The sequence below is a fragment of the Bidens hawaiensis genome, unplaced genomic scaffold, assembly GCF_021521415.1.
Source record: "Bidens hawaiensis isolate Kalapana, Puna unplaced genomic scaffold, B.hawaiensis_p1.1 tig00026755_1, whole genome shotgun sequence".
Lineage (NCBI taxonomy): Eukaryota > Viridiplantae > Streptophyta > Magnoliopsida > Asterales > Asteraceae > Bidens > Bidens hawaiensis.
This window is the reverse complement of record NW_027494305.1, coordinates 31,954-57,602: the sequence shown is the minus strand read 5'-3', so window position 1 is coordinate 57,602 and position 25,649 is coordinate 31,954. Positions and strand designations below refer to the sequence as shown.

The window sequence follows — 25,649 nt, the reverse complement described above, 5'->3', positions numbered from 1 at the left end:
TGTCGCAGCTTATGACTCGAGAGGATTCCCGTCACAAAGATACTCAAGAGAAATTTCGGGAGCACGAGTCATTCATGAGAAATCAGTGGGCGTCAATTCAAACTCTTGAGAGGCAGATGGGAGAGATAGCGAATCGTTTGAATGAGAGGCCGCCGGGTACACTTCCGAGTAACACTGAGCAGAATCCGAAGGCCTTCGCGAAGGCGGTGACGACGAGGAGCGGTGCAGGGGCACGTAGTGAGCCAGTGAATCAGAGGCCTGCGATAGATGTAGAGGAGCAGGTAGACGAGGAGATTCAGTTGGAGTCTCCACCAGCCAGGGTGCATCAAAGGCATAGCCCAGGAAGTACAGCACAGGCCGAGAACCAACCATCGACCAGCACACCACCGAGAGTCTACAAACCTAGACTCCCATTTCCCAGGAGAGTCCGCAGGGTTAGAGACGAGGAGCAGAACACTAAATTTCTTGATCTCCTGAAGCAACTTCACCTTAACATTCCATTCCTTGAGGCACTAACTCAAATGCCGAAATATGCAAGGTTCCTTAAGGATATTCTTTCTAATAAGGAGAAGTTAGCTGAGGTCTCTTCCATCCCGCTGAGTGCTGGTTGCTCTGCAGTTTTGCAGAGGAAGTAACCGAAAAAGATGTCCGATCCTGGGAGTTTCACGATTCCCTGCATCTTGAGTGATAATACGGTTGTTCATGCACTAGCAGATCTTGGTGCCAGTATTAATCTCATGCCGTATTCCGTGTATCGCAAGTTGGGTTTAGGCGAACCGAGGCCTACCCGTATGAGTATCCAGCTTGCTGATCGTTCTGTGAAATACCCCCGAGGGGTGGTCGAGAACATGTTAGTTCGTGTAGACAAGTTCATCTTCCCGGTGGATTTTGTCATCCTGGACATGAACGATGACGATAGTGTCCCACTCATCTTAGGCCGACCATTCATTGCCACTGCACAGGCATTGATTGATGTCTGCGAGGGTAAATTAATCTTAAGAGTTGGGGATGAGAACGTCACCTTTGACGTTCGACAGTCACTGAAACACCCCAAGTCTGCTGATGACTCCTTATACTTCATTGATACCATCATGGAGCATGTCGGGGAGTTTTTCAGCGAAATTTGTGGAGGACCTGCCTCCGACACCCAGATTCTCGATAGGGAGATTCCGGAGATTGAAATGGTTGCCGTAACCAATCAGTCCTTAGATGACGACACCGAGTCGCATACCCCTAAATCTGGCGTGTCTGCTGAGATCGTACGAGACGATCCGATGGACCGACCTTCGGTCGAGAGCCCTCCTCTCTCCTTAGAGCTTAGGGATCTGCCTGCCCATCTTGAGTACGCATTTTTAGATGAAGAGAGGAAGCTTCTAGTTACCATTGCATCTGCTTTGACGGAGGTCGAGAAGGAGAAGTTGTTGAAGGTGCTACGAGAGCACAAAGAGGCGATTGCATGGAAGATTATCGACATCAAGGGTATCAACCCTTCATTTTGCACTCATAAAATCCTCATGGAGGATAATTTCAAAACTGTCGTCCAGCCGCAACGGCGGCTTAATCCGAAAATGCAAGAGGTCGTGAAGAAGGAGATTATCAAACTCCTTGATGCGGGGATCATTTTCCCCATTTCTGATAGTGCTTGGGTGAGTCCAGTCCAAGTGGTTCCTAAAAAGGGTGGCATGAATGTCGTCACCAATGAGAGGAACGAGCTTATCCCCACTAGGACTGTGACGGGATGGCGAGTCTGCATCGACTATCGCAGACTGAATGATGCCACCAGGAAAGACCACTTTCCTTTATTGATCAAATGTTGGAGCGTTTAGCGGGTCAGCAGTACTACTGCTTCTTGGATGGTTTCTCCGGGTATTTCCAGATTCCCATAGCTCCCGATGACCAGGAGAAAACCACTTTCACCTGCCCTTACGGCACGTTTGCCTACAAACGTATGCCGTTCGGACTGTGTAACGCTCCAGCCACATTCCAGAGTTGTATGGTGGCCATTTTCCATGATATGATCGAGGACTCCATGGAGGTATTCATGGACGATTTTTCCGTATTTGGGAGTTCCTTCGATCATTGTTTATCTAATCTTGAGAGGATGATGTCCCGTTGCGTTGATACCAACCTAGTCCTTAACTGAGAGAAGTGTCATTTTATGGTTGTGAGGGCATTGTTCTGGGACATCGGATCTCGAGTGCGGGGATAGAGGTTGACAAAGCGAAGGTCGAGACCATTTCTAATCTTCCCCCACCCACCTCTGTGAGATCCATTCGTAGCTTTCTAGGTCATGTTGGGTTCTACCGCCGGTTCATTAAAGATTTCTCTAAAATCGCGAGACCCATGACCAAACTTTTGGAGAAGGATGCTCCATTTGTTTTTTCCGAACAGTGTATCGAGGCGTTTTATCTTCTAAAAGACAAACTAGTTAACGCCCAGATCATGGTTGCTCCCGACTGGTCGTCACCATTCGAGTTGATATGTGACGCGAGCGACTTCGCAGTCGGAGCGGTTCTTGGACAACGGAAGGATAAACATTTCCATCCGATCTATTATGCGAGCCGGACCTTAACCGGCGCAGAGGTTAGCTATACCACTACCGAAAAGGAACTTTTAGCTGTGGTGTTCGCTTTCGACAAATTTAGGTCCTATCTGGTTTTGTCCAAAACGATTGTTTATACGGATCATGCTGCTATTCGTTATCTCTTCAGCAAGCAGGATGCCAAACCTCGTCTTATCCGTTGGATCCTGTTGCTTCAAGAGTTTGGTATTGAGATCCGTGATAAAAAGGGGGCCGAGAATGTTGCGGCCGATCATCTTTCACGTCTCGAAGGTGCTGAGTTAGGAGATTCGGGGGGAAGGATCAACGACCATTTTCCGACGAAAAGTCTCATGTTCGTTAAGGCACAGGAGGAGGGTTTTCCATGGTTCGCTGACTTCGCAAACTATCTTGCTGATGGATACCTCCCGAAGATGCCTTACCAGCAAAAGAAGAAATTCTTTGCTGATGTTAAGTTCTACCTATGGGATGACCCGTATCTTTTCCGTGTTGGTGCTGATCAGTTAATTAGGAGATGTGTAGATGCAAAGGAGGGATGGCAGATTTTGAGCCATTGTCATGTGGGACCGACAGGAGGTCACCACGGTGCGAGTTCGACAGCGAAGAAGGTATTTGATTCTGGATTCTATTGGCCTTCTATTTTCAAAGATGCACATGAGTTTGTTAAAAAGTGTGACCGATGTCAACGTGTTGGTAATATCTCATCCCGGAATGAGATGCCCCAAAATGCGATTCAGGTATGCGAGGTTTTTGACATTTGGGGTTTTGATTTCATGGGACCGTTTCCATCTTCGCGTGGAAACAGATACATACTCGTGGCCGTCGATTACGTGTCTAAGTGGGTTGAGGCCAAAGCTCTACCCACCAATGATGCCCGAGTGGTAGTCCGTTTTCTAAAAAGTCTATTTGCTTGTTTTGGAGTCCCGAAAGCCTTGATCAGTGATCGAGGTACTCACTTTTGCAACTCGCAGATGGATAAGGCGTTGAAGCGTTATGGGGTCACCCATCGGCTTGCGACCGCCTACCACCCACAGACTAGTGGGCAAGTGGAAGTGAGTAATCGGGGAATCAAACGTATTCTCGAGAAAACGGTTGGTTCAAATCGTCGGGATTGGTCCGACAAATTGGATGACGCTCTGTGGGCCTTCCGTACAGCCTACAAGACTCCGACTGGTTCCACACCATTTCGGATGATTTATGGGAAGGCTTGTCATCTTCCTGTTGAATTGGAACACCGCGCTTCATGGGCCCTTCAAAGGGTTAATCTTGATTTACCCGCCGCAGAGGGTAATCGTTTCCATCAATTACATGAATTAGAGGAGCTCCGGGATCACGCATATACACAATCATTTCGGTATAAGGAGCATACGAAGGAACTGCATGACAGGAAATTCAAGGGTAATAAGCAGTTCAAGTGTGGGGATAAGGTTTTACTGTATAACTCACGATTGAGGTTATTCCCGGGAAAGTTGAAGTCCAGATGGTCGGGACCGTTCACGGTTACTGAAGTTTTCCCGTATGGCACGATTGAGATACAAGACCGAAGCGGGAAGTTTAAGGTGAACGGCCATAGATTGAAGCACCACATTGGAGAGCCGATAACTGATCAGACAGTCGAGGTGTTCTACCTTGACTCATTCACCGAGGAATAGTCGTGATGGATGCATCACTCGGGAGACAGCCCGAGTTGTAGAGTTTGTATTATGATTCTCTTTATTATCTGTTTTTATTTGTTTTATTGTTATTTATATTTATAAAAACATAAAAATACAAAAAAAAATAAATATTTAAAAAAAAATCAAAAAAATTAAAAAAATTCAAAAACACAAAAATATGTTTATTTCTTATGTTTCTGTTTTCTGTTTCGTACGCCGCTACATGCGAGCGAGTTTGAGTTGTTACAGGTATTATTATGTGCATGGTAGCTCTGATGGCGTTTTGGAACTGGTTCACCCGAGGTTGCGGCCGCGAATGAAATGCTATACGGTCGTTCGTTTGAGTCATATACAGCTGATGAAGAATTTGCATCTAAACCAGGGGAGTAACCCGTTCTCTATTTTAATTTATGTTCTTTAAAGTTTTTATTTTATGCTTTACGTTTTGTTTTTATTTTATTTCTTTTCCTTGTTCTCATCGAGGACGATTTCGTTCTAAGTGTGGGGATGGGAATTTATTTTACTTAGTTGTAGAAAAGAAAAAAAAATATAATAATAATAATAATAATAATAATAATAATAAAATTAGAAAAAAATTTTTAAATTAAAAATTTTTCACTCGTTTTTCGTTTTCGTACGTTGTTAAATTTAAAAAAAAGAAAAAAAAAGAAAAAAGAAAAAAATGTCCCTTGTTTTTAGTTTCTTTTGCATTAAAGTCGGAGATGATGATTTTATTCGGAAATCGGTTTTTCAAACTACTAATAATATGAGATAAATAAAAGAAAACGCACTTAACTTGGGATGTGTCGGTAGGCTCAGCCTTGAAAATGAAAGGGCAAATTTGATAAAACGGTTAATCGGAAATCTTTTGTGGGTATAGCGTTTTGTCCGTGGAAAATAAGCAATGAAAGGTCGGGCCATACTCAAGCCTCAAATTTTGGTATGAAAAAGTTGAAATATCATGAGTTTTTAAAAATTTGAATACGTTATCATATGATGCTTGGGTAGGTTTAACGTTAGAGTATGCCGTGTAGCCTGTGATATAAATCTTAAAATGATAGTTTAGTGTTTTACACCTCATCGGCGTATGGTTTTATAATCTTAAATCCTGTATTGATGGGATGCTTCGGGTCCGGAGACCATGGGTCTGTATGCAATCTATTTAGCTGGGTATTCACAATTCCTAAGTGGGGTTGTGGATATTTAAAATAAATCCAAAGTGCAAACCCGTATAAGTCTATAAACATGATCACAACAGTACGAAAGTACAAATACACTACAGACTTGATCATCCACGCTATTAGTCATGTGGGGTCCCCTTGCTCGCGTCTCATTACCATTAAAAAACGAACCACAAGGGACACGCTACATGTAAGCCCTACAGATAAAATTTTGCATACTCACCTATGGTTATGGATTTGGGGTATTGCTTGATAACGGGGGTATGTCATGTTGTGGGGAGCACTGTCTATGAATAATTGAACCTTAATCATATCTAATGGCTGCTTGGTAGACTTTGATGCTTAAGCTTAGGTGGATAAACAATACCCTTGATCGTCTTAACTATTCATAAATATGGAGCAACAAAGTTTTAATTCTGCTAACTTTGAGGTTTAAGTCAAGTTGGGGTGGTCTGGTCCGGTAAAAGCAGAAAATAAGTGGGTCTTAATTGTGTAAACCACTGAGTAATATTGTCGGATCTTATATGTCTCGGTAAAGATTAAGGCATGGGTTTAGGTGGACAACAATATCGATGATCGCGGTTTTTGCGTTTTTCTAAGCTTTAAAATCTAACCTATATGTTTGATTTGACTTTGATTTTCCGATTCTGATCCAACTGCATTAGACTTTTTCAGGGACGAAAAAGGTTTAAGTGTGGGGATGTTTGATGTGTTGAATAACACACTTATATTTCCTTACAATTTTATAATGTTTTAATGATTTAATATCAAATTTATGTAAGTTTAGGGGGTTAAGTTCAAAGTTTTTACAAAGTTGAAATGTTTTGTGTAGGTTATGGAAAGATGTGGAAAAAAGGCAAGCAAAAGAGAACTTGGAGGGTTTAAGTGTCAAATTTTCAAAGTTTAATCAAGGCCCGACCCAAGCCCACTTCTTAAAAGCCTTTTATATTATTATATTTAACTAATGTCAAGAGAAATCTGCCATTCATTAGCTATTAATCCCGAAATCAGCCAAGAACCTAAAAAAACCCTAAGTCCGATCGCAGCTACAGTGCAGCCGCAAGAAAGAAAGAAAAAAAAGAGAAGCTAAAGGCGGCTGCTGTCTTGGACGGCTGGAGAAGGAAGAAGGAGGTTTGGGGAAGCAGCTAGGGGCTTCAAACATTCATAAATCTCTGCCATACTCTTAAGTAAAACACTCATAAACTTTAGTTATTATCAAGAACCCTAACTTTGATTGATTTGGTCTTTTGTTTTACATTGTTTTGCAATTGATTGATAGTTTGTCTTGTGATTGATTGAGTTTGGATCTTGAATGAGTTTTATCATGTTTATGATGATGTTTGTGATGTTTTTCTTAAGCATACATGGCTGTCCAAAATTTATGTTAGGCTAATCTTGCTTGTTCTACCTAGGATAGATGATTGTTGAGTGGTTTTAACTTGTTTAATGGATTGTTAATGTTCAAGACTTAAATTATTGATGTAAAGTTTAACTAAACCATGAATTAGATTGTGTGTGACGGCTGTGTTTTATTTGTTATTACTTATAATCCTCTTGCATTAGTTAATTGAATCGGTTTTGATTAATTGATTTCTTGTTAAGCTCTTTACTTGGTGTTTTGGGTTTATTTGCGGGAAGTATAACCGTAGGGATAAGTGGGTAATATATCATCTAAAATCAGTTAAAATACACCTTCTTTGAGACCGAGAGGTGATAAGAAGTAATATTGTCTCGTTGCTTTTACTTGTTAGAATTAAGACCGCGCGAGAGCGGGTTTTTGTCTTGTCAAGTTTGAGTGTTTATGTGCAATTAGTTGGTTTAATTTGGGTTAAGTTAAATTGTTCCTCCATTCTTGGTTGCGGAGTATTCGCTTCTATTAGGATAGTGTGTCGAGGAGACCGAGAGGTGAGTCGGTAATTGAACACGTTAATAATTGTTTTTCCGGTTTGTTCTTTAAAATCAACTAAAATAAGTTAGAGATTGTTAGAGAGACTGAGAGGTAATTTGACTTTCTTAAAACAAGTTTGGGTTGTGTCATCTTTTAAAACCGGTGTCGTGAATATTTTCAATCCGTTGTCTTGTTATTTCTATCAACATGATTCATTCCTAGGTAGACGTTTTTATCACTGCAGTCAAAGTTTTCAAAGTATTTTGTCAAAAGTTTTCTTTTAATTAAGTTAAGTAGTTAAATAAAATCTTAAAAATTAAATAAATATTATTTTGGTAAGTCTTGGTTAGAGTTTTCTTAATCATAAACGTTTTCACGTGTCTTTGGGTTCGACATCCGGACTTCCTTGATGCTATACTATTTATGATCGGTACACTTGCCTGTTTTGTGTGGTTTCTATAGGATTTTCGTTTTTATAAATTTAAAGCTTAATTGTGATTCGTTCTTCATTTATATTATACATTTTCACACATCAGTATCCAAGATTTATTCAGCTGATTATTCACGATTTATACCCAACCTGTTTATTGATCGAACTTTGGTGGATGATGTGCTTCCCTTTGAACACATGAAGGCTGATACTGTGCGTAGAATGACGATTTATCGTAAAGAAAGGCCACATGACAAACGTTGATTGGTCATATTATTAATTCTGTTTATGTATGTCCTCCCGAGGAACGCTGGATCCATGATGACTCGGATTCCGTGCGTGAGGGAGGAGAAGGTGGGAACAATGGAGATGATGATGGTAATGATGGTGACGATGGTGGTGATGGTGATGCAGCTCTTAGAGAGAAACAGGCTGCAGTTGAAGCTGCGTTGGCTGCTACTATTGCAGCTCAACGTGAATGTAAACGTAAGGGTAAAGCACCAGCTTCTGAAAGCTCAACAAAGAGATGTGTATCAGCTGGAGCTGGAGTTTCATTTGGTGTTCAACCGTCTCGTCCTGCAACTCCTCAACGCCCGGCAGTGCCGCTTACTACTAGCACTCCGGAGATGACTTTGACGACGACAATGGTTCCTCATGACAGGCTTGGCATGATTCCGCAATCGGCCTTAGCTGAAATACCAATGCCTTCTGCTACACTTTCTACTATTCCTGTAACACCGTCCATGGGGCCCCCACCACCTAGTGATATCTCATTTATGAGAATTACAAGGCATCAGGGACCAATCCAACCAGTTCATCCATCTTTGTATGCTATGCCACCGAATCGTCAGACATACATGCTTTTGAATCTTCTTCACTTGAATGAAAATCAAATGTCTGCTGACCGTGTAAATCAAGAGCGTCTGATGGAGAACCAGAAGAAGCTGGTCAATTATGTTTCTTTTTGTCAAAAGGAAACAAAAGCCCTTCGTGAGATTTTTGAGTCTCAGGGGGTGAAAATTAAAGAACAAGAAAAACTTATTCTGCAGCTGACATGTAAAGATGATGCGCTGAAAAAGCTCAAGAATGACGATGAGGATCCTGATGAGTCTGATGCTGGAGGTGAGCCTAAACAAGCTCAAGACCCAGCTTCTGGTGCGGGTACGAGTTCTGTTGATGATTCGGGCAAACATATCATTGTTTATCATGACCATTCGGCTGCCAAACCGATTGAGATTATCGAGGCCGATACAGTTATTTTTGTGGATGAGAAGGGGATGATAAGGAGTATGGTGAATAGAGAGGAGATTGAAGAAGGCAGTTTGTTGATAAGTCGCTGACACGAGAGCAGATTGCTATCTTGCTTGATATGAATGAAGACGAGATGACCGTGTTAGAGGCTGAGCCAGATGTTGAGGTAATTAATGATGATGAGATAGTAAATGATCCTACTGTTGAGATAAGTACGGATTATATTTATGAGAATGAGGAGGTTGATATAGAGGATGTGACTGTTGAGGATTACCCTGATCTGTTTCAACACACCAATGTTGATCAGGGTGCTCCAGTATTTAATGAAGAATTGGTTAAAGAAGCATAAGACCATCTTGAGAAGAATTCCAAAGGCAAGAATGTCTTTGATATGAAATCTGATTCGCTTCTCGACCCATCTCTTGAGGAGATTCAGAATTGGTTCAGACACAAGAAAGCAAGTAAGATCATCAAGGCATTCAGATTTGTTGATCAAGAACAGAAAGAAGAAGCTATTGCAAGAGCCAAAGCCAACCAGAAGACCTCATTTAAGGTCGTGTCGAAAGTGCAAGGTAATATTGTTTCTTGGATGTTTGAATCTGATCTTAAGGTATACATTGTTAAATGGGAGAAGGGCGTCCAGTACTACGAAAGGATACTGATCTTCTCTCATTACCGAGATGGGATGTGCGCACTTTGGCGTATCGTCCGTTTATTAATCGCGGTGATGACTACCATGCAAAACGCTTTCACCAACACTTGGTGTTTGAGGTGAATCATGGTTTTAAATATTTTAAGCCACAAATTCCTATCCGCAAGCGTCTCAATGAGATTGATCCAAAAACGGGTTGGAAGAAGTTGGTTCTTAAAGTAAAGCCGCCGAAGACGATGAAGCGTGTGCCGGTGAAGACATTGAATCAACATATGCATTTATCTTTCAACCGCTGGTACTACGATAATCGTACTGGCGAGGTCGTCATTGTTCTTGGTACAGGGTTGAAGACTGAGCTGATAAAGATCATTGACCCGATGTGGTTGGTCAATTTAATCGATACCGACAATAACGTGCTACATAAGAACAAGATTCTAATTGAGCGCAATGAAGACTATGATCTGGCTATGCAATTCCAACGCGTTGTGCGTGTTTGCTATGAAAACGGAATTCATAGTTGCAGAGACTGGCAGTCCAAGCGTTTCAAATAACTTAAAGACAAAGAGCTCAAGACGAGGGGTGTCTGTTAGTGCACGGTTTAGCGTCTCGGGTCTTTGTATTTAAAGTTAATGTAATTGTTGTTTTATTTATGTAATAAATTATTAAAGTATTAAGTTAGTTCGTTAAATGTAATGTCTAGTTCGCTAAGGATGTTTAGCGAACTAAGACTTAAGTTATTATCCCTCCTGATTCGTTAAGGATGTTTAACGAATCAGAGGGTGATTCGTTAAGAGTATTTCGTTTTAATGTATGTAACGAAGTGGACTCTAGTTCGTTAAGGGATGTTAACGAACTAGGTCCATCTTCTATTTATATGTGAACACTGTTCACAGTTTATTGAAGTTTTTGAGATTAACGTATCAAACCTCTGTCAAATCTCTCTCTCAAGCTTCACTCTAATATTATCATACATACATACCTACACCTAATATAGATATATATCATATAGCATTCAATTAAACGTAACTATGAACTAGATCCGTACTTAGGCTAATAGTATTAACAGATCTGAGATCCGGATTAGTTAAGATAAACCTGAGATCAAACACATTTTCTCATTTTGAATTAAAACGAAGTACAAAACTATACTTGAAAAACTATACATGAACATATTTTTGTATTTTTTTTAAATAATTAAAAGTTTAAAATCTTTTTTGATTGATCAATCTTTCATACCAAAGTGATACGGTTACCTTTTATCTTCAAGACATCATTTTTCATTTGTGAGAATCTCCCCCTAGGAATAAGCTTGTTTTGAGATTCTGCATCCTTTCGAGTTGAATGTCTGGACAAGCCTTTTAATATTCAATGTATTCCCCGATTTGTTCCTACACACTTAGAGAGCAGATTAAAAACGTTCTATCACCCTAAAATCCCGTCCATGCAACAAATAATCCATTTCATGGTTTAAAGATTTAAAAACAATGGATATTTGCCTTGTCATGTGCCTGGAACAACCCATTTAATAAATAATGAATTAGTGGTTGTTCCTACACACATAGCGGGATTAGTTGGACATAGGAACCCAAGTCATAAATGTCTTGGGGTTTCCTTGAGCATCAACATATATGTCCTCTTGCCAACTCATATCATTCCCATCTTTAACATATCATTTGTTAATACAGATTCTGTTTGCTGAGTTTAAATTTCCAAATCTGTCTTGGTTTAGTGAAATTTGAAAGAACAGACTTTGGAGTGGAGCAATTAGAATTCGAATTGTTAGAACTCTCAACACTCTTTGACTTCTGAAAATTTATTTTTCTTTTAACAGTTTCTAAATCATTTGAGTGTAAACCTGTCATATTAACTTTGAATCCTTGAGTATCTGTGACCCGTTTTACAGTTGCTCGTGGTTTTCTAAAATAAGCATTTTGTTTAACCACTGGATTCGTTTGAAACCTATTACCTTTCACCTGAGGGTTTTTCTATTAACAGCACAGTAGTGACACTCCTTTGCCAAATGCCCGCCGATCCCGCAGACGAAGCACGCCTTCATCCTTCTTCTAATATCAACGGAAGCACTTGCCTCATGTGGAATTCCTTCTTAGGAAAGGTTTTTCCATTCTTCTTTCCCCTTGGCACAGCCTTCTGATTTTACTTGTAGTAGGGAACATATAGACGATGGACACAATTTCTAGCTATATGTCATGGCGTGCCACAGTGGTAACATGTTTGCCTTTTGATATAAAAAAGCACCCGATGATTTATCAACACATGGACATCCGGAGGATCTATGAGGACGAGACTGTCCTTGTTGTGCAGATTTCTTATGTGCCTTCCATTTGTTGCCACAACTCTATGTATTATTATTAGTACAACTTTGTGTCGTGGTGTCATCTGAGTTTGATGACACGTTAGAATGAGATTCATTTTCACTAGCCTGAACCCCTTTACTATCAGAAGCAACATCATTTACTATATCTGCACATGAAGTAGAAGCATCAAAATTGTTCACACATTTAAAAACATGCTTGATTTCCTCTAGGGATCTTGATCCAACAGTTTCAGATTAAACATGTTTACCATACTTTATGTCTTTTATCTTTTGCTCTTGTTCTTTGGTGACAGGGTAGGGACATAATTGTGGTTGTAAGGTGGGGGAACTTGACTGTATCCTATTCCCTCACCTTCATTTTCCTTCCCCCACAATTGGTTTTCAATCATTGAGTTAACTACTTTCCTGAAACCATCGAATTTTTTAAAATCAAATTCAGCCTCTTCAAACTTGCTAGTTAGATTCAAGATTTCTGACTTGGAGGATTCCAGTTTAGCAATTAACTCAGCAATTTCTTGTTTGGCATCTAAGTGATGACAACTTTTTATACTAAAATCAGAATTAAGCTTTTTAATGTCCTTGTTCTGTGCTTCTATTTTGTCTAGAAAGCCCTTTTCATTTTTCTTAAGTTTAAAATTTTCTGATTTTATTTTCTCCATATCTCTACTTAGACTGTCGTTATGAAGCTTATACATTTATATTTTTTCACCATAATTTAAAGAACATGGTTTAAAACTTATCTCAGATGGATTTTGATATACTTCTTGTGAGGGAGCAGACTGATTAAGAGTACTTCCAAACATTGAGATGAGTTGTGGAGAATCCGTTGAATAATTAAAGAGATTAAACTGATTTTCCCGCCAAAGTTTCTCAAAAAAACATGATCGCCAAAATTCTCAAGAAAGATGTCCCGCTCAAAAGAGGCGTCCAGGAAAAATTTCGTTCAAGACAAATTTTTTTTTTTCAAATATCCTGCCCAAATTTCGCCGAAAATCACTCGAAAAAAATTGTTTTCGCCAAAATTTCCAAGAATGAAGTCTCTCTTATAAGGAGTATTCAGGAAAATTTTCGTTCAAGAAAATTTTTCCCGCCAAAATATTCTTTTTTTTTTTAAATAATACTCCTTAACAGAGAACTCCTTTGAACGAAAACTAAGTTTGGCCGAAAACAGATGTTGACCAAAAACCCAAGTCAATCGAGAACTGCTTAGCCGAGAACAGTGGCCGAGAACTAGTCTTTGCCGAAAACTACGAGAACTCTGAAATCTTGATCTTAGCCGAGAACCCTGAATTTGACCGAGAACAATAAACTTTGACCGAAAACACGCGTTGACCGAGAACAGGAGTTGACCGAGAACGAGCAAAACTGGCCGAAATCACTTGATTTAGGCCGAAAACTCTTATTTTTGGCTGAAATATGGAGATCTTGTTTAAAATAAAACCGAAAACAGTGAAATATGGCCGAGAACACCCAAAAACGCGTTTGACTGGCTGATTTTGGTAACACCCAAATCCCTGAATTTATGGGATTCAAACTATTTCCAAGAAAAGTGGATCTTTGACCAAACTAATAATTGTCCTCCTTCTCCGATCAGAACTTCGCCGGAAAAGCTTCTACACCACCAAAAAAAAACTAATCTTGAATCTGTTAATATCACAATAACGAGCCTGAATTCGTCCAAGGCTCTGATACCAATTGTAAGTCCCGAATCTAGATCACTACAATTATGATATCAATAAAACGATTATTGGTGCGGAATACCAACACTCGGTGATTCAAGAACACGAATAAGCACAAGTAACTGATACAGTATTGCTTCCTAGAATAATGGTGGCTCTAAAAGTGTTCAACCAAAACTGAACTAGCACCCTTTACCCTATACATTAGAGAACTATATATAGGAAACCAAACTACAAAGCCCATACGCACCAAAAGCCCACCGAGAACTTAAGGAGTTCTCAACTTATATAGTAGCCCAAGCCCACATACATATTAAACCCAAATATACTTAGACTTAGTACAAACCATCCAAAACTAGGCCCAACAATAAAGCTTATAAATAAGTATCTAGGAATCTAGTAAATAACGTGTTTATATATACGAGATAAATATGGGTTTGCTAAAGCTATGAGATATTGATTTATGTTGTAATATTATGGTAGCCACACATATCATCTAGTTTATTAATTTACTTCCTAAAGTTCATTAGATGATTTAGTAAAACAAATTTCATGTATCGACCATATAGTACTTATATATCCGGTTAATATGAATGTTCTTTATTCGTAGACCATAGGCTTTGTATTCATGTGTCATGTTAAGTTTAGTGGACTTTATATCTTAGGGTTTTCGATTGGGTGCTTGTTTCTGATGGGTTATTGTAGTTTTGAGTCTCAGCCAGTATTCTATAGTTTTGTCTAGCCCATTAAGCTTATTTTGAAACCGGTTGGCAACACTTGATGGAACCTAGTCATGTTTTATTTTCTTGTTGTTTATCCGTATGTATGTATGTAATACTAAATTATTTGAAAAAGAAAGGAAAAAAATAGCCCTAAAGTTGGGGTTGTTACATTCTCCCGTTGTTACAGAAATTTTGTCCTCGAAATTCAATATAGGTTATCCCAAAAAAAAAAATAGTACAGTTCCTATTCCTTATAGAATGGTGATAGAAGTTAGTCAATGAGGGAGTCGAAATTTATCAACTAAGGACTTGGGGTAAAGTGACAAGTAGGACTTAGAGATTTAATCAAAGAGGTTGAAGAAGTAACGTCTCTTGATTGTTTCTTCTTATGGTGAGAAAATTGTGCTCTGCTCATTTAAAATAGGAGATATATTGAATCAGATAAAGGAATTTATTGCTCAATTAGATTGATTGAGAGAAAAAAATGGTATGGGTCTTCTGGTGGACCAAAAGACACGGAGGAAATTCATAGCAGTTGTCTACGTAGTGAGTTAGACAAGTATGGCATGAAAGTTGTACCACAAAGTTTCATAATATTGAATTTATATTTTTAGCTCTTGATGTAGCAATGTCGTCTAGGAGCCCAGACCTATTCCTTCGTCGAGTAAATGCTAAACAATCAACAGTAAGGTAGCAACTCTCCTGGAAGTCAATACCTTTGGTATCGTTGGGTTCAAGAGTTTGCATGAAAGAAGCTTAGGTATTTGATTGGAGCGGGAAGAAAAGTTAAAGTGGAGCTGAATAGAAATTTACTTGCTGGTATTTTTCGAAGGGTCAAAAGGAAATAAATCTGTATTGGTTTTAAAGAAGAGTATAACAATTTAGAGTAGACTCAACTGAAATCCTTTGCATAACAATTATTAGAATAAAGAGGTGGAATGCTGAACTTGTTCCTTTATACTTGTGAGTGGAATTCTTTTGAATAATGAAGTTCTCCGGGCTCAGTTCTTTGAGAGACTAGCGATGAAAATAGAATCGTCTTACGCCAACCGTCATAGATAGCGGGTCATCGAAGGTAACCATGCCCTTATCATAAAAGAAGTAAAATGAAATGAAGGAGTCAATAAGACTATGTGTAAAAGAGATAGATACCAAGTATGGTTTGGTGTCGAACATGATGGAAAAGGGATGTACGAACATGGTCTCTTTTTTCTTTTCTTATTATTTTTAAATAATAATAGTAACAACAAAATCATAAAACTAATAATAATATCAGCAATGGAAAAGACACTTTTATTAATGATGATGATTATAACAGTTATGACTTTTATATAAAGATAATATTAATGGCTAAAAAAATTGTAGTTATTATGTGGTTTAAAACTACGTTGATTAGAAAATAGTATTAATCTCAATAGTAGTTTTTTATAGTAATTTTATAATGATAATACTTTAAATGACTTTATAGAAATTAAGGTAATAATAATACTTATTCAATTGTAAAATGTTTAAAAATAATATCAAAAATGGAAACACTAAAAATAACATTTGTAGAAATAATGAGTAATAATAATAATAATAATAATAATAATAATAATTTAGAACTTTTCAAAACTTTAATATAATCATGTAGGAGTAGGATACATGTATGTTTTTAAAATAAGCTATATAGATAATTTTAATTTCAAAACATAATAGTGTCAAGGTACATGATTTATCTAAGTGTCTTTGGTTAGGTTTTTGGAACTCGTGAGATAGACCATTGGGAAAAAAAATATTTGGGAAGCTTTTGGAGAGAAAATGAGGCACATGCATGAGCGGAGTTGAAATCAGTTTGAGCCGACCAACAGATTGTGTGGCGGTGTTAAAAATCTTCAATGTCAATTGAATATAAGGAAAGGAGTGTCAAATGTTGTTGACAGTTATTGAAGGGTGGTATCGAAGACTTAAGTCTTCGATATTCCGGGTTGACTAATATTAGCATAATCTAAATTTCTTAAGTTTCTTCAAGAAGGTAGAAGCTTAGATAAGAAATTCAACTAGTAACGATGTCGGAGTATAATTTGTGCATTGAGAGTGGGTCAACATGCATCTTTATAAGGTATACATGGGGATCAACAATAGAATTAATATGATGATACCCAAGCTAGGGGGTTCCCGAAGTGTTTTGAACAATAATTTCGAAGAGGTTATAAGAAAATATTATTGACATTTATAAAACAAAATTGTTGTCTCACTGAAATAATAATGAGAGCATTGAATCCTAGAAGATAGAATGATGAATCAAGCGGTAAATACTTACATTTTGTCAAGGATGACAATTAGTTATTAACAGCTTGTTTTTTATTTATTTATTTTTTTACATATTAGTTTCACATTAGTTTTGATCTTTTAGATTATTGTTGCTATGTCTTAAACTTATGGCGACCCAATAGGATCTCCCAGAATGCTCATGCGCATGTAAATTCACAATTACGTTCTGGACCGTAATTGGTACCCCATTGTAGTCATATTGTGTGTGTTCTTTGTATTTCTAGTTTATTTGTTATGTCATGGAACTACTTGCGTGTGCAACATTATAGAAGTGATCATCCTAGGTATACACATACTCCTATCAACTAACATTTGTAACTTATCCGTAAAAATCCTAGAAATCAAGACTTAGAAATCTAAAGTTTTCTTAAGGAACCAAAAAGGAAGTCAAAACCTAAGCATGTTGTTATCTTAATAGTTTGGGTCCCTAAGGTCTTGTCGGTTAAAGCTTAGGAATCTCTAAGGAAACATAATTTGCTAAAACCGCAGGCTCTGATACCAATCTGTCACACCCCGACTAAGGGGCTGGACGAATACCAACCAAAACACCGCGAAAATAAGGTAACAAATTTATATTAAGACACTAGGTCCAAGTTACAATCAAATGTCTAATACAACTACAAAGCTTGAAATTCAACTACCATCTAATTAAGTAAAAATGTATGGCTTCTTCGGGTTAACCTATACGGCTCGACATAAATCTCCTAAAAGGATCTTATATCTCCAAGTGAATTCTTGTCTAAGACTTTCAATCTCCATATTCGAATAAAAAGTACCTGAAAACATGCTTACAATAATTTGGTCAATTAAAAAGTTGGTGAGTTCATGAGTTTACTTTATAAAAACATACATATATATATTATCTAAATAGTATGGTGCACATTAAGCAAGTTCACAATCAAACATGTGTCCACGACCCGTGAACATCTAAAATAAATACCCCTTACCCATACCCCTTATTGTTATGGGACAAATTACACTTATGTCTGCCCAACATAAGTTACAAATGGCGCGGATATATGTCACAAGATATACATTTTATCATTCAGCGAGTGGTCGTCCCATGTTGTAGGCCCACTGTGTGCGGGGGTCTCCAAGATAGTACTACCCATATATCCCGTGGCTCCTTTCGGAGTTAATGATTGTGCTACAAAGTCGGGGATTGTTTATGGCAGCTAAAATGGTCTTGATTAAAAATACACCAATAGTTCCAAAAACATATAGAAGCATGTATCCACCCAAAAAATTTAAGAAAAAGGGTAGTGCATGAACTCACCTGAGTCATGCATGAAGAAAACTATACTTAAAGAAATCTTGTATGATACGCCATATATGTCTCCAATTGATAAACATCCCTAGTTACATATAACATGTCACTAAACGTAATATGTATCATAATATATGTGCACATGACCTAAGTTGTATATATTAATGCCTACTTCAGGTTGTTTTAGACTCGAGTTATAGTAGTGTATAACAATTTAGATAAATAATGTCTTACCGAGTTAATGTTTCTAAAATGTTGTTAGCTTAATTATTGAATATATCATCTAAGGTTTTGTTCTACCAATAATAGGTATAATACTCATAATAATTAGTTGGTTTAAGTCCAAACAACGGATCACTTTGTATAGTTAGTTTTACTAACACCTTAACGTATGTCGGTTCAGTTTTGCCAAAACACATTTTCGTAACCTTTAATATATCTATGCTTATAAATTCTTATGGATTGATATGTATGTATTTCTAAGAGTACGATCTCGGGTCAGATAGAAGCTAGTCCCTTAGTTATGAGGTTGTGTTCAAAGTACAAAAATAAATGTATTGATTTTGTTACAAAAATAATTAGAAATTTTAATTAAAAATTATCACATCTTATACGAAAAAAAATAAAAATAAAAAAATACTTTCGGCTTAAGTATATTATATAAAAAAAATAAATTATATGGCTTGAAAATACTCGTTCACCGGTATCGGTACAAACCGTGTTTTTAAAGCGTAATCACGTAATTGGTGAAGAGGCTATTGTTTTAAAATTTAGAAAATAATTTATAATTATTTAAGAATAATTTACAGTAAAAAGAATAATATGTTTGTGTAGAAAGTTCTAAAAACTTATTTTAACCGTAAGTCGTTTATTATGCGATTTTAAGAGCATTGGTTTGGAAAATATCTATCTTTGATAACTTTTTCTAAATTTCATTTTTCTAATACTGGTAACATGTAACAATACAACTTTTTATATTTTTAGTTTCTTTTTCTTAGATATGGTCTTGGCTATTTTTGTTAGTTTACGTATTCGTATTTAATTAGTAAACGTTGTAATGGCTATTATATAAATACTGGATGACTTATAAACCCATTTTTATGATATTTACAACAAATGTATGTTTAGAAAAGGTACAGGTCTTGAAATATTGATATTTCCTATGGTTTCGGATTTTTAACGTGTTTTAGTTCGGTTTAACCGTGTGTTAAATTCTTATGCCAAAATAATGTGATTCTTTTTCCTAGGTCTATTCTTTTGGTTAGTCTTTCAGCAAAAATAATTTTCTTAGAATATCATAATTTTTATGGGGTTTACTAGTTAAAGAATTAACTACACGTAGCGTGTCACGTGCAAGCGGGTTCATAGTGAACGAAACAATTTGTTCAGATTTTATTGGTCATAATATATGAAAATAATCATTCTTATAATGTTATGTGTGCATGATATCAATGGTGCCTAAACAGTGTGAAAACTTATGAAATTAAACGCAATAAACGAGCAAAGAATGGCTAGGAAAGATTACCAGGCGTCACGACTGAATTACACGGGATTCAAGATGCTTCCGAGATCAAAATATTCTGTTAAAATGTGAGAATGGTAGGTAACAAATTTAGAGCAGGACCTTTCTAAAAACTACATGATCGAAATGAGAATATGAAGGTTTTAACAAAGGTTCTCAGGTTACCTTTCCGGTGATTCGTTCTAGGAGCTTGATGCGGACTGAAGTGTGATGAAATTAAGACCTCAAAGGTTGTTAACTTCTATATCTCTTGTAGGTTTGATGGCTTGATCTTGGGAACCCGTTTGGAGAATGATATGGAAGTGGTAGAGGGTTCAAGGGGCTGTAAATATCTGTGTCAACTTATAAGTTTGGTGTGTAGGTGTGGTAACCGGTTTAAGGTGCTCCGGGTCTACATCTTGGCTAAACATAGCAGCAATTGATAGAGGATAAAAGGACTCTTAGGTCGGATTCAAGGCTGGAGTTAAGGTATTATAACTCACAAGTTTGATGTGTGTGTGTGTAGGGTTTGAACCCGAACCTCTTGAATGGTTGCTGGCCAAGAACTTCATCAGTACTTAGGGTGCTTTGGATGGTCTTGAGGTAGGATTAAGGGCTAGATTAAACGTGATGGCATGATGGGTGCTTGCCTAACAAGAGAGAACTAAATGGAGTTTGAGAAGTTGAATGAAAGATGCCACTTCCGGAGATCTGCTCAAGTAGAGCCTGCCATCGTGATTTCCAAGTCCATTAATGGGAATGGGAGGATTTGAATATACTCTGTATAAATTTTAAACTTCAAAGGATTCTGGAAGATAGAAGGATTTGGGTTGATTTACAAGTCATTGACTTTGGTTAAGTCTTAAGGAGACCTTTTAAGATGTGACGGATATATTATAGTGTTTGATTGCAGCAGCAATACAAAATGGACAGGAGGTTTCCGGTTGATTCATGGTTGGGTTTAGAGTGATTATGTATTGAGAACCGATAGCGAATCTAACATGAATGAGACTTACACAAATAGGGATTGTTCTGGGTTGCTACCACAAATACGATTGAAGAACACCTTATGAATCTTCCTAGGACCCAATAAGGGTTATCTGGGATTTGGCTTTAGTGGCTTCAATGGTTGAAATTAGAAACAAGAAAGAAATTAGGAGTGATTTAGGAGGATGTTTGAGATGTGGATGCAAGAAGTGTGACCATGGGCTTCTTATTGAAAATTTTATGGAGTTACAAAGTCTTTGCTGGTCTTGTGAATGGCTAGAGGGATTTGCAAAGTGATCTTCAATTTCATCATCGGAATTCGTTGATATCTTAAAGATATGTTGGGATTTGTAAAAAGATATGGGTGGATTAACAAGTCAAAAGATCTTAATATATCTTAGGAGATTTTATTAGGTTACATAGGTTTGTAGTGTTATTTAAACTATGACAAGATTTTGTAGTATATTAGGTAAAAAAAAATATGGTTTATATATTTTATGACTAATGTGGATGAGCAGGGATGGTTTCGGAGATGGATCTATTTTCCTATAGTTTTTAGGATAAAATATGATGAAAATAAAGCTTATAGATAAGTATCTAGGAATCTAGTAAATAACGTGTTTATATATACGGGATAAATATGGGTTTGCTAAAGTTATGAGATATTGATTTATGTTGTAATATTATGTTAGCCACACATATCATCTAGTTTATTAATTGACTTCCTAAATTTCATTAGTTCATTTAGTAAAACAAATTTCATTTATCGACCATATAGTACTTATATATCCGGTTAATATGAATGTTCTTTATTCGTAGACCATAGGCTTTTTATTCATGGGTTTCACTTGTTAAATGTGTCATGTTAAGTTTAGTGGACTTTATATCTTAGGGTTTTCGATTGGGTGCTTGTTTATGATGGGTGATTGTAGTTTTGAGTCTCAGCCAGTATTCTATAGTTTTGTCTAGCACATTAGGCTTATTTTGAAACTGGTTGGCAACACTTGATGGAACTTAGTCATGTTTTATTTTCTTGTTGTTTATCCGTATGTATGTATGTAATACTAAATTATTTGAAAAAAAAGAAAGGAAAAAAAATAGCCCTAAAGTTGGGGTTGTTACACTTCATCTACTACTTCCTCTTCTTCATCTCCAACCCTTTCTTTAACCACCTTGGGACCTAAAACCCTTCCGCTACGAGAAGTAATTGCCTTCAATTGCGCTGCCGGATTTGGCCGAGTTGAACTCGAAAACTGACGTTGAGGCCTTTCATCAAGACGACGAGCAATATCACCAACGGACCTTTGAAGGTCAAGCAAAGAAGATTATTGATTTTTAAATAGCAGATCGTGTTCGGCAAAATTTTTCTGTGTAACTTGATCCCTCTCCAAGATTTGCTTCATCATCTTCTCTAGACGTCCCATTCCTCCATTAGAATCCTGCATATTACTTTGAACATTAGTACCATTTTTATTATTATTATTGTACTGACCTTGTCCTTGATTGTAAGAATTTTGATAGCCGGATGGTGCGCCTGACGGACGCCAATTGGAGTTATTCTGATTTGGGTTCTTGTAGGCGTTCCAATTCTGATTGCTATTGAAGTTGTTGTTTGGAAACCTATTCTGACCACCAAAAAAGTCAACTTGCTGATTCATCACCGGGCACTCCAAAGTGCCATGTCCACCTCTACAAAACTCATATTTGTCCACCTTAGTCTTATGTTCCTTCACCTCTCGGGTTAATGATTCCAAAGCAGAAGCCAAAGTACTATCCAGATTAACCTGGTGTACACCTCGAGAAGATGAGGATGTACTACTAACGGGAGTGGAATTCCCGCATCGTCGCCCTTTGGCGAGGTCCTATTGAGCGAAGCTTTCAAACATCTCGTTACATTCGGTGACATTTTTCCTTGCCATTAAGTTACCCCCAGCAGCAGTGTCAAAACGAACTTGGGTTTCATATGTCAGCCCGTTGTAAAATTTTTCCAAGAGAGCCCATGGCGTAAGACCATTCTGTGAACAACGGGCGAGCAAATTCGGAAAACACTCCCAAGCATGGCAATATTGTTCATCTGGCTCCATGTGAAACGAGTGAATCTAATCACGAAGAATAGCCACTTTAGCTGGTGGGAAGTATCTCTTGATGAATGCAGAACGTAGTGCTTCCCAAATGGTGAACGTGTCAGGCGGCTGAGTGTCAAGCTAAAGAACTGCTTTACTTGCAAGTGAAAAAGGAAAAGGATGTAAGAAAATAGCATCTTCAGTAGCACCTTACAAATTAAAAGTTTTCAAAACGCGGTAAAGTCGGTTAATGTGAGCCGGTGCATCCTCGTCATCACGTCCATGAAACTGATTAGTTTGAATGATGTTGTTCATGACGTATGACGGAATTTGCCACGATTTGGGGTTGTCGATATGGGGAACGACGATGCATAACTGGTTTCCGGTTAAGCCATCGAAGGCTTGAGCAGCAATTGTCCTATCGTCGGCCATTTGGACGTCTGGTTGACTTCTCGGGCTTTCTGGTGGTGAACTGTTCGGTGACGATTTTGGTGTAGAATTAGCTTTTGACGGTGGTTTCTCTGCTGATGAGCTAGCTTCGGTTTTGAAAGGAGAAAAATCCAGATTATCCAGCGGTGGTCATTGCAAACGAAAATGTGGCATATACCTGAAAAACGCAACAACCCAAGTAAGTATACTAAAAATAATATTAAAAACTAGAACAAAAATAAACTAAAATTTAATTAGACTCCTACGATTCAAAACAAAACAAATATCACGTATGTAGCAAAGAAGTCCAATTAAAGCAAATTACGCAATCGCCAAGAGTACCCGGCAACGGCGCCAAAAACTTGATGAGCTAAAAGTAGTCAAATAATTATCAACTAAAATTATACTAATCTAGACACTAAGTAATACTCTAGACCCTTAAACTACTAACCGGCAAGTGAACCGGTCGACTCTAGTACAGCTAAGTAAGTCCGGATAGTGAACCCACGAGACTCTTAAAATTACGAAACTAGCAAACAAGACTTAATTAACTACAAGACACGACTATTTATTAATAATATTTGAGGGAGAATTTTATACTAATTAATTAAAACTTTAAATAATTAATTAACTAATTATTAAAACCTAATAAGGATTAACTAATGATTACTTTGATTAAACAAATTATTAAACTAATAATAAACTAATAAAACCTAACCCTAATTTATATAATAATAAAACATAATCATTACTCTTAAACTAATTAATTAATTAAAAATAAACCTAATTACTTTAAACTAATAATCAATTAAGAACTAGATTGATTCAAATGATAAAGATCACTACATAGGCTAGAATCCCCAAAGTTACGGTTATTAATTTAAATGGAAAACTCAAGTTATGGAACTGGGATCATGAAATATACCATTGACAGAAAACCCGAATAGGACCCTTGAATTTCAAGAAGACGCCTATGGATTTCTAACAAGTTTTAAGACTCACCATTTTAATGAATTAAACGTCCTTACAGTTATTTAAAACTTATGTCTAAGTATCTTTATGACGAAAACCTACCTTACAGCGTGGAAATCAAAGATAGTTGAGAAGACTTAATTAACTTAATAGACTAAGCTGACAATCAAACCTAGACAGACTCCTTACGAAGAACTAAATCTAGCAATCCTGACAAACAAAGTTCTAACATTAGCCTATCAACTTACAACTTTCTAGGCTAGTAGCTCACTTTTATTTGATTAATTGATTTTATTGTTTCTATGATTTTAATCGATATTAATCACAAACTAGTCAAGAACATACAGTAAATAACCTAACAAAACCCTATCCTATGAAATAATCAACAAGGGCAATGTGAAACAATAAATCCAAGTAAACAAAACCAAGCAATCAAAACGCATCAATTAAATCAAACTCAACAATTTACTTAGAACATAAAATCCAATATGAAAAGAAATCCAAATAAAATCAAACCGAACTAAGGCTCATCATGACCTAGGTAGTGTATGGAGTTTTAGCCTAGCATCATAAAGTCTAAATCAAACAAAACAATTAAAACTGAAAACATGGTGAAAATATAATAAATGAAAGATTAAAGGCGATAAAACCCGTAATCTCCAAACGTGAACGTGTAAGTCTTCACCGGCTGTTCTCTTGCCTTCAAAATCACCACAAAACTCGAAAATATGCTCCAAGAACTTCCAAATTCGGTTGGTGGCTTAAGGTTAAGTTAAAGATGTTTCAATACCCAAAACAAGGCCCAACTTGAAGAAAAAACGAAATAAATCCATCAGCAGCCTCCCTAGGCGCCGCACGACCAGGAGATGAGAACCTAGCCGCGCGGCGTGGCGTGTTCCACCAAAGGGGCCGGTCAGAGCGGTTCTCTGTTCTGATCCTTTCTGACGCGTTCCAAATCCCCGTTTCGGCTCTTTTTAGCTTGTTTTTCGTCCTTTTTAATCACGATTAACTTCCAATGCGTACAAAACATAAAAGTGTTAGTAGTATACAAATCTCGACTAAAAATGAACGAAAACAAACATAAACATTTAGCATTATATCACCTCTCTTCATTTCATCGACTTTCACCAATCGAACTTCACTCTAGTCACCTCCCTAATCATATACTTTCTTACCATCTTCCCCTGCCCTCTCAGCGGTCCTTGCATGGCTTTCAGCAGACTTTCCATGTTGTAAATTCTTCACTGTAGCAGCTACAGCTTGAGCAATGGCGGCTTGAATAGTAGGATCCGGTTGATACCCTTCATTGTTTCTTGGTCCTCCCAGAGTTTCACTCCTCTCCTCTCTTGTGTTAGTAACTAGTTCAACAGAAGGTTATCGGACAACGCGTTGCCTGCCACGCCCCCAGTACAACCTCCTTAGCCAACAACCTTTCTTGCTCCATCCATTCGTATACTATAAGGAAACACAGACGTCATCACTCAAATAACTATTTAGTACAAGGATAGTAAGCCTAACAGGTAATAACAGTGGCCAGCTTTGATTAGCTGATCGCGTTACTTTCCCTGTCCTATACACTTCCCTTTGTGAGTCCACTTGTGCTAGTTCTACTTTTAGTAGTTAGACAATCAAACAGTTCATATCATCATATAATCCTATCTCTAGTAATTAAGCTAACTTCGTTACACATTCTTACATTACACGTGAAATTAATCATGTACTTTACCTTCACTTAGCTTGCTTGAGTGAAACATGGCTTTCTTG

At 37.4% G+C, this 25,649-nt stretch overlaps 1 pseudogene; it reads left to right on the top strand.

Annotated features, from left to right (window-relative positions):
• Positions 1–1,274: 1,274 nt before the first annotated feature.
• Positions 1,275–12,739, top strand: LOC143573942 (uncharacterized; annotated as a pseudogene).
• Positions 12,740–25,649: the final 12,910 nt, after the last annotated feature.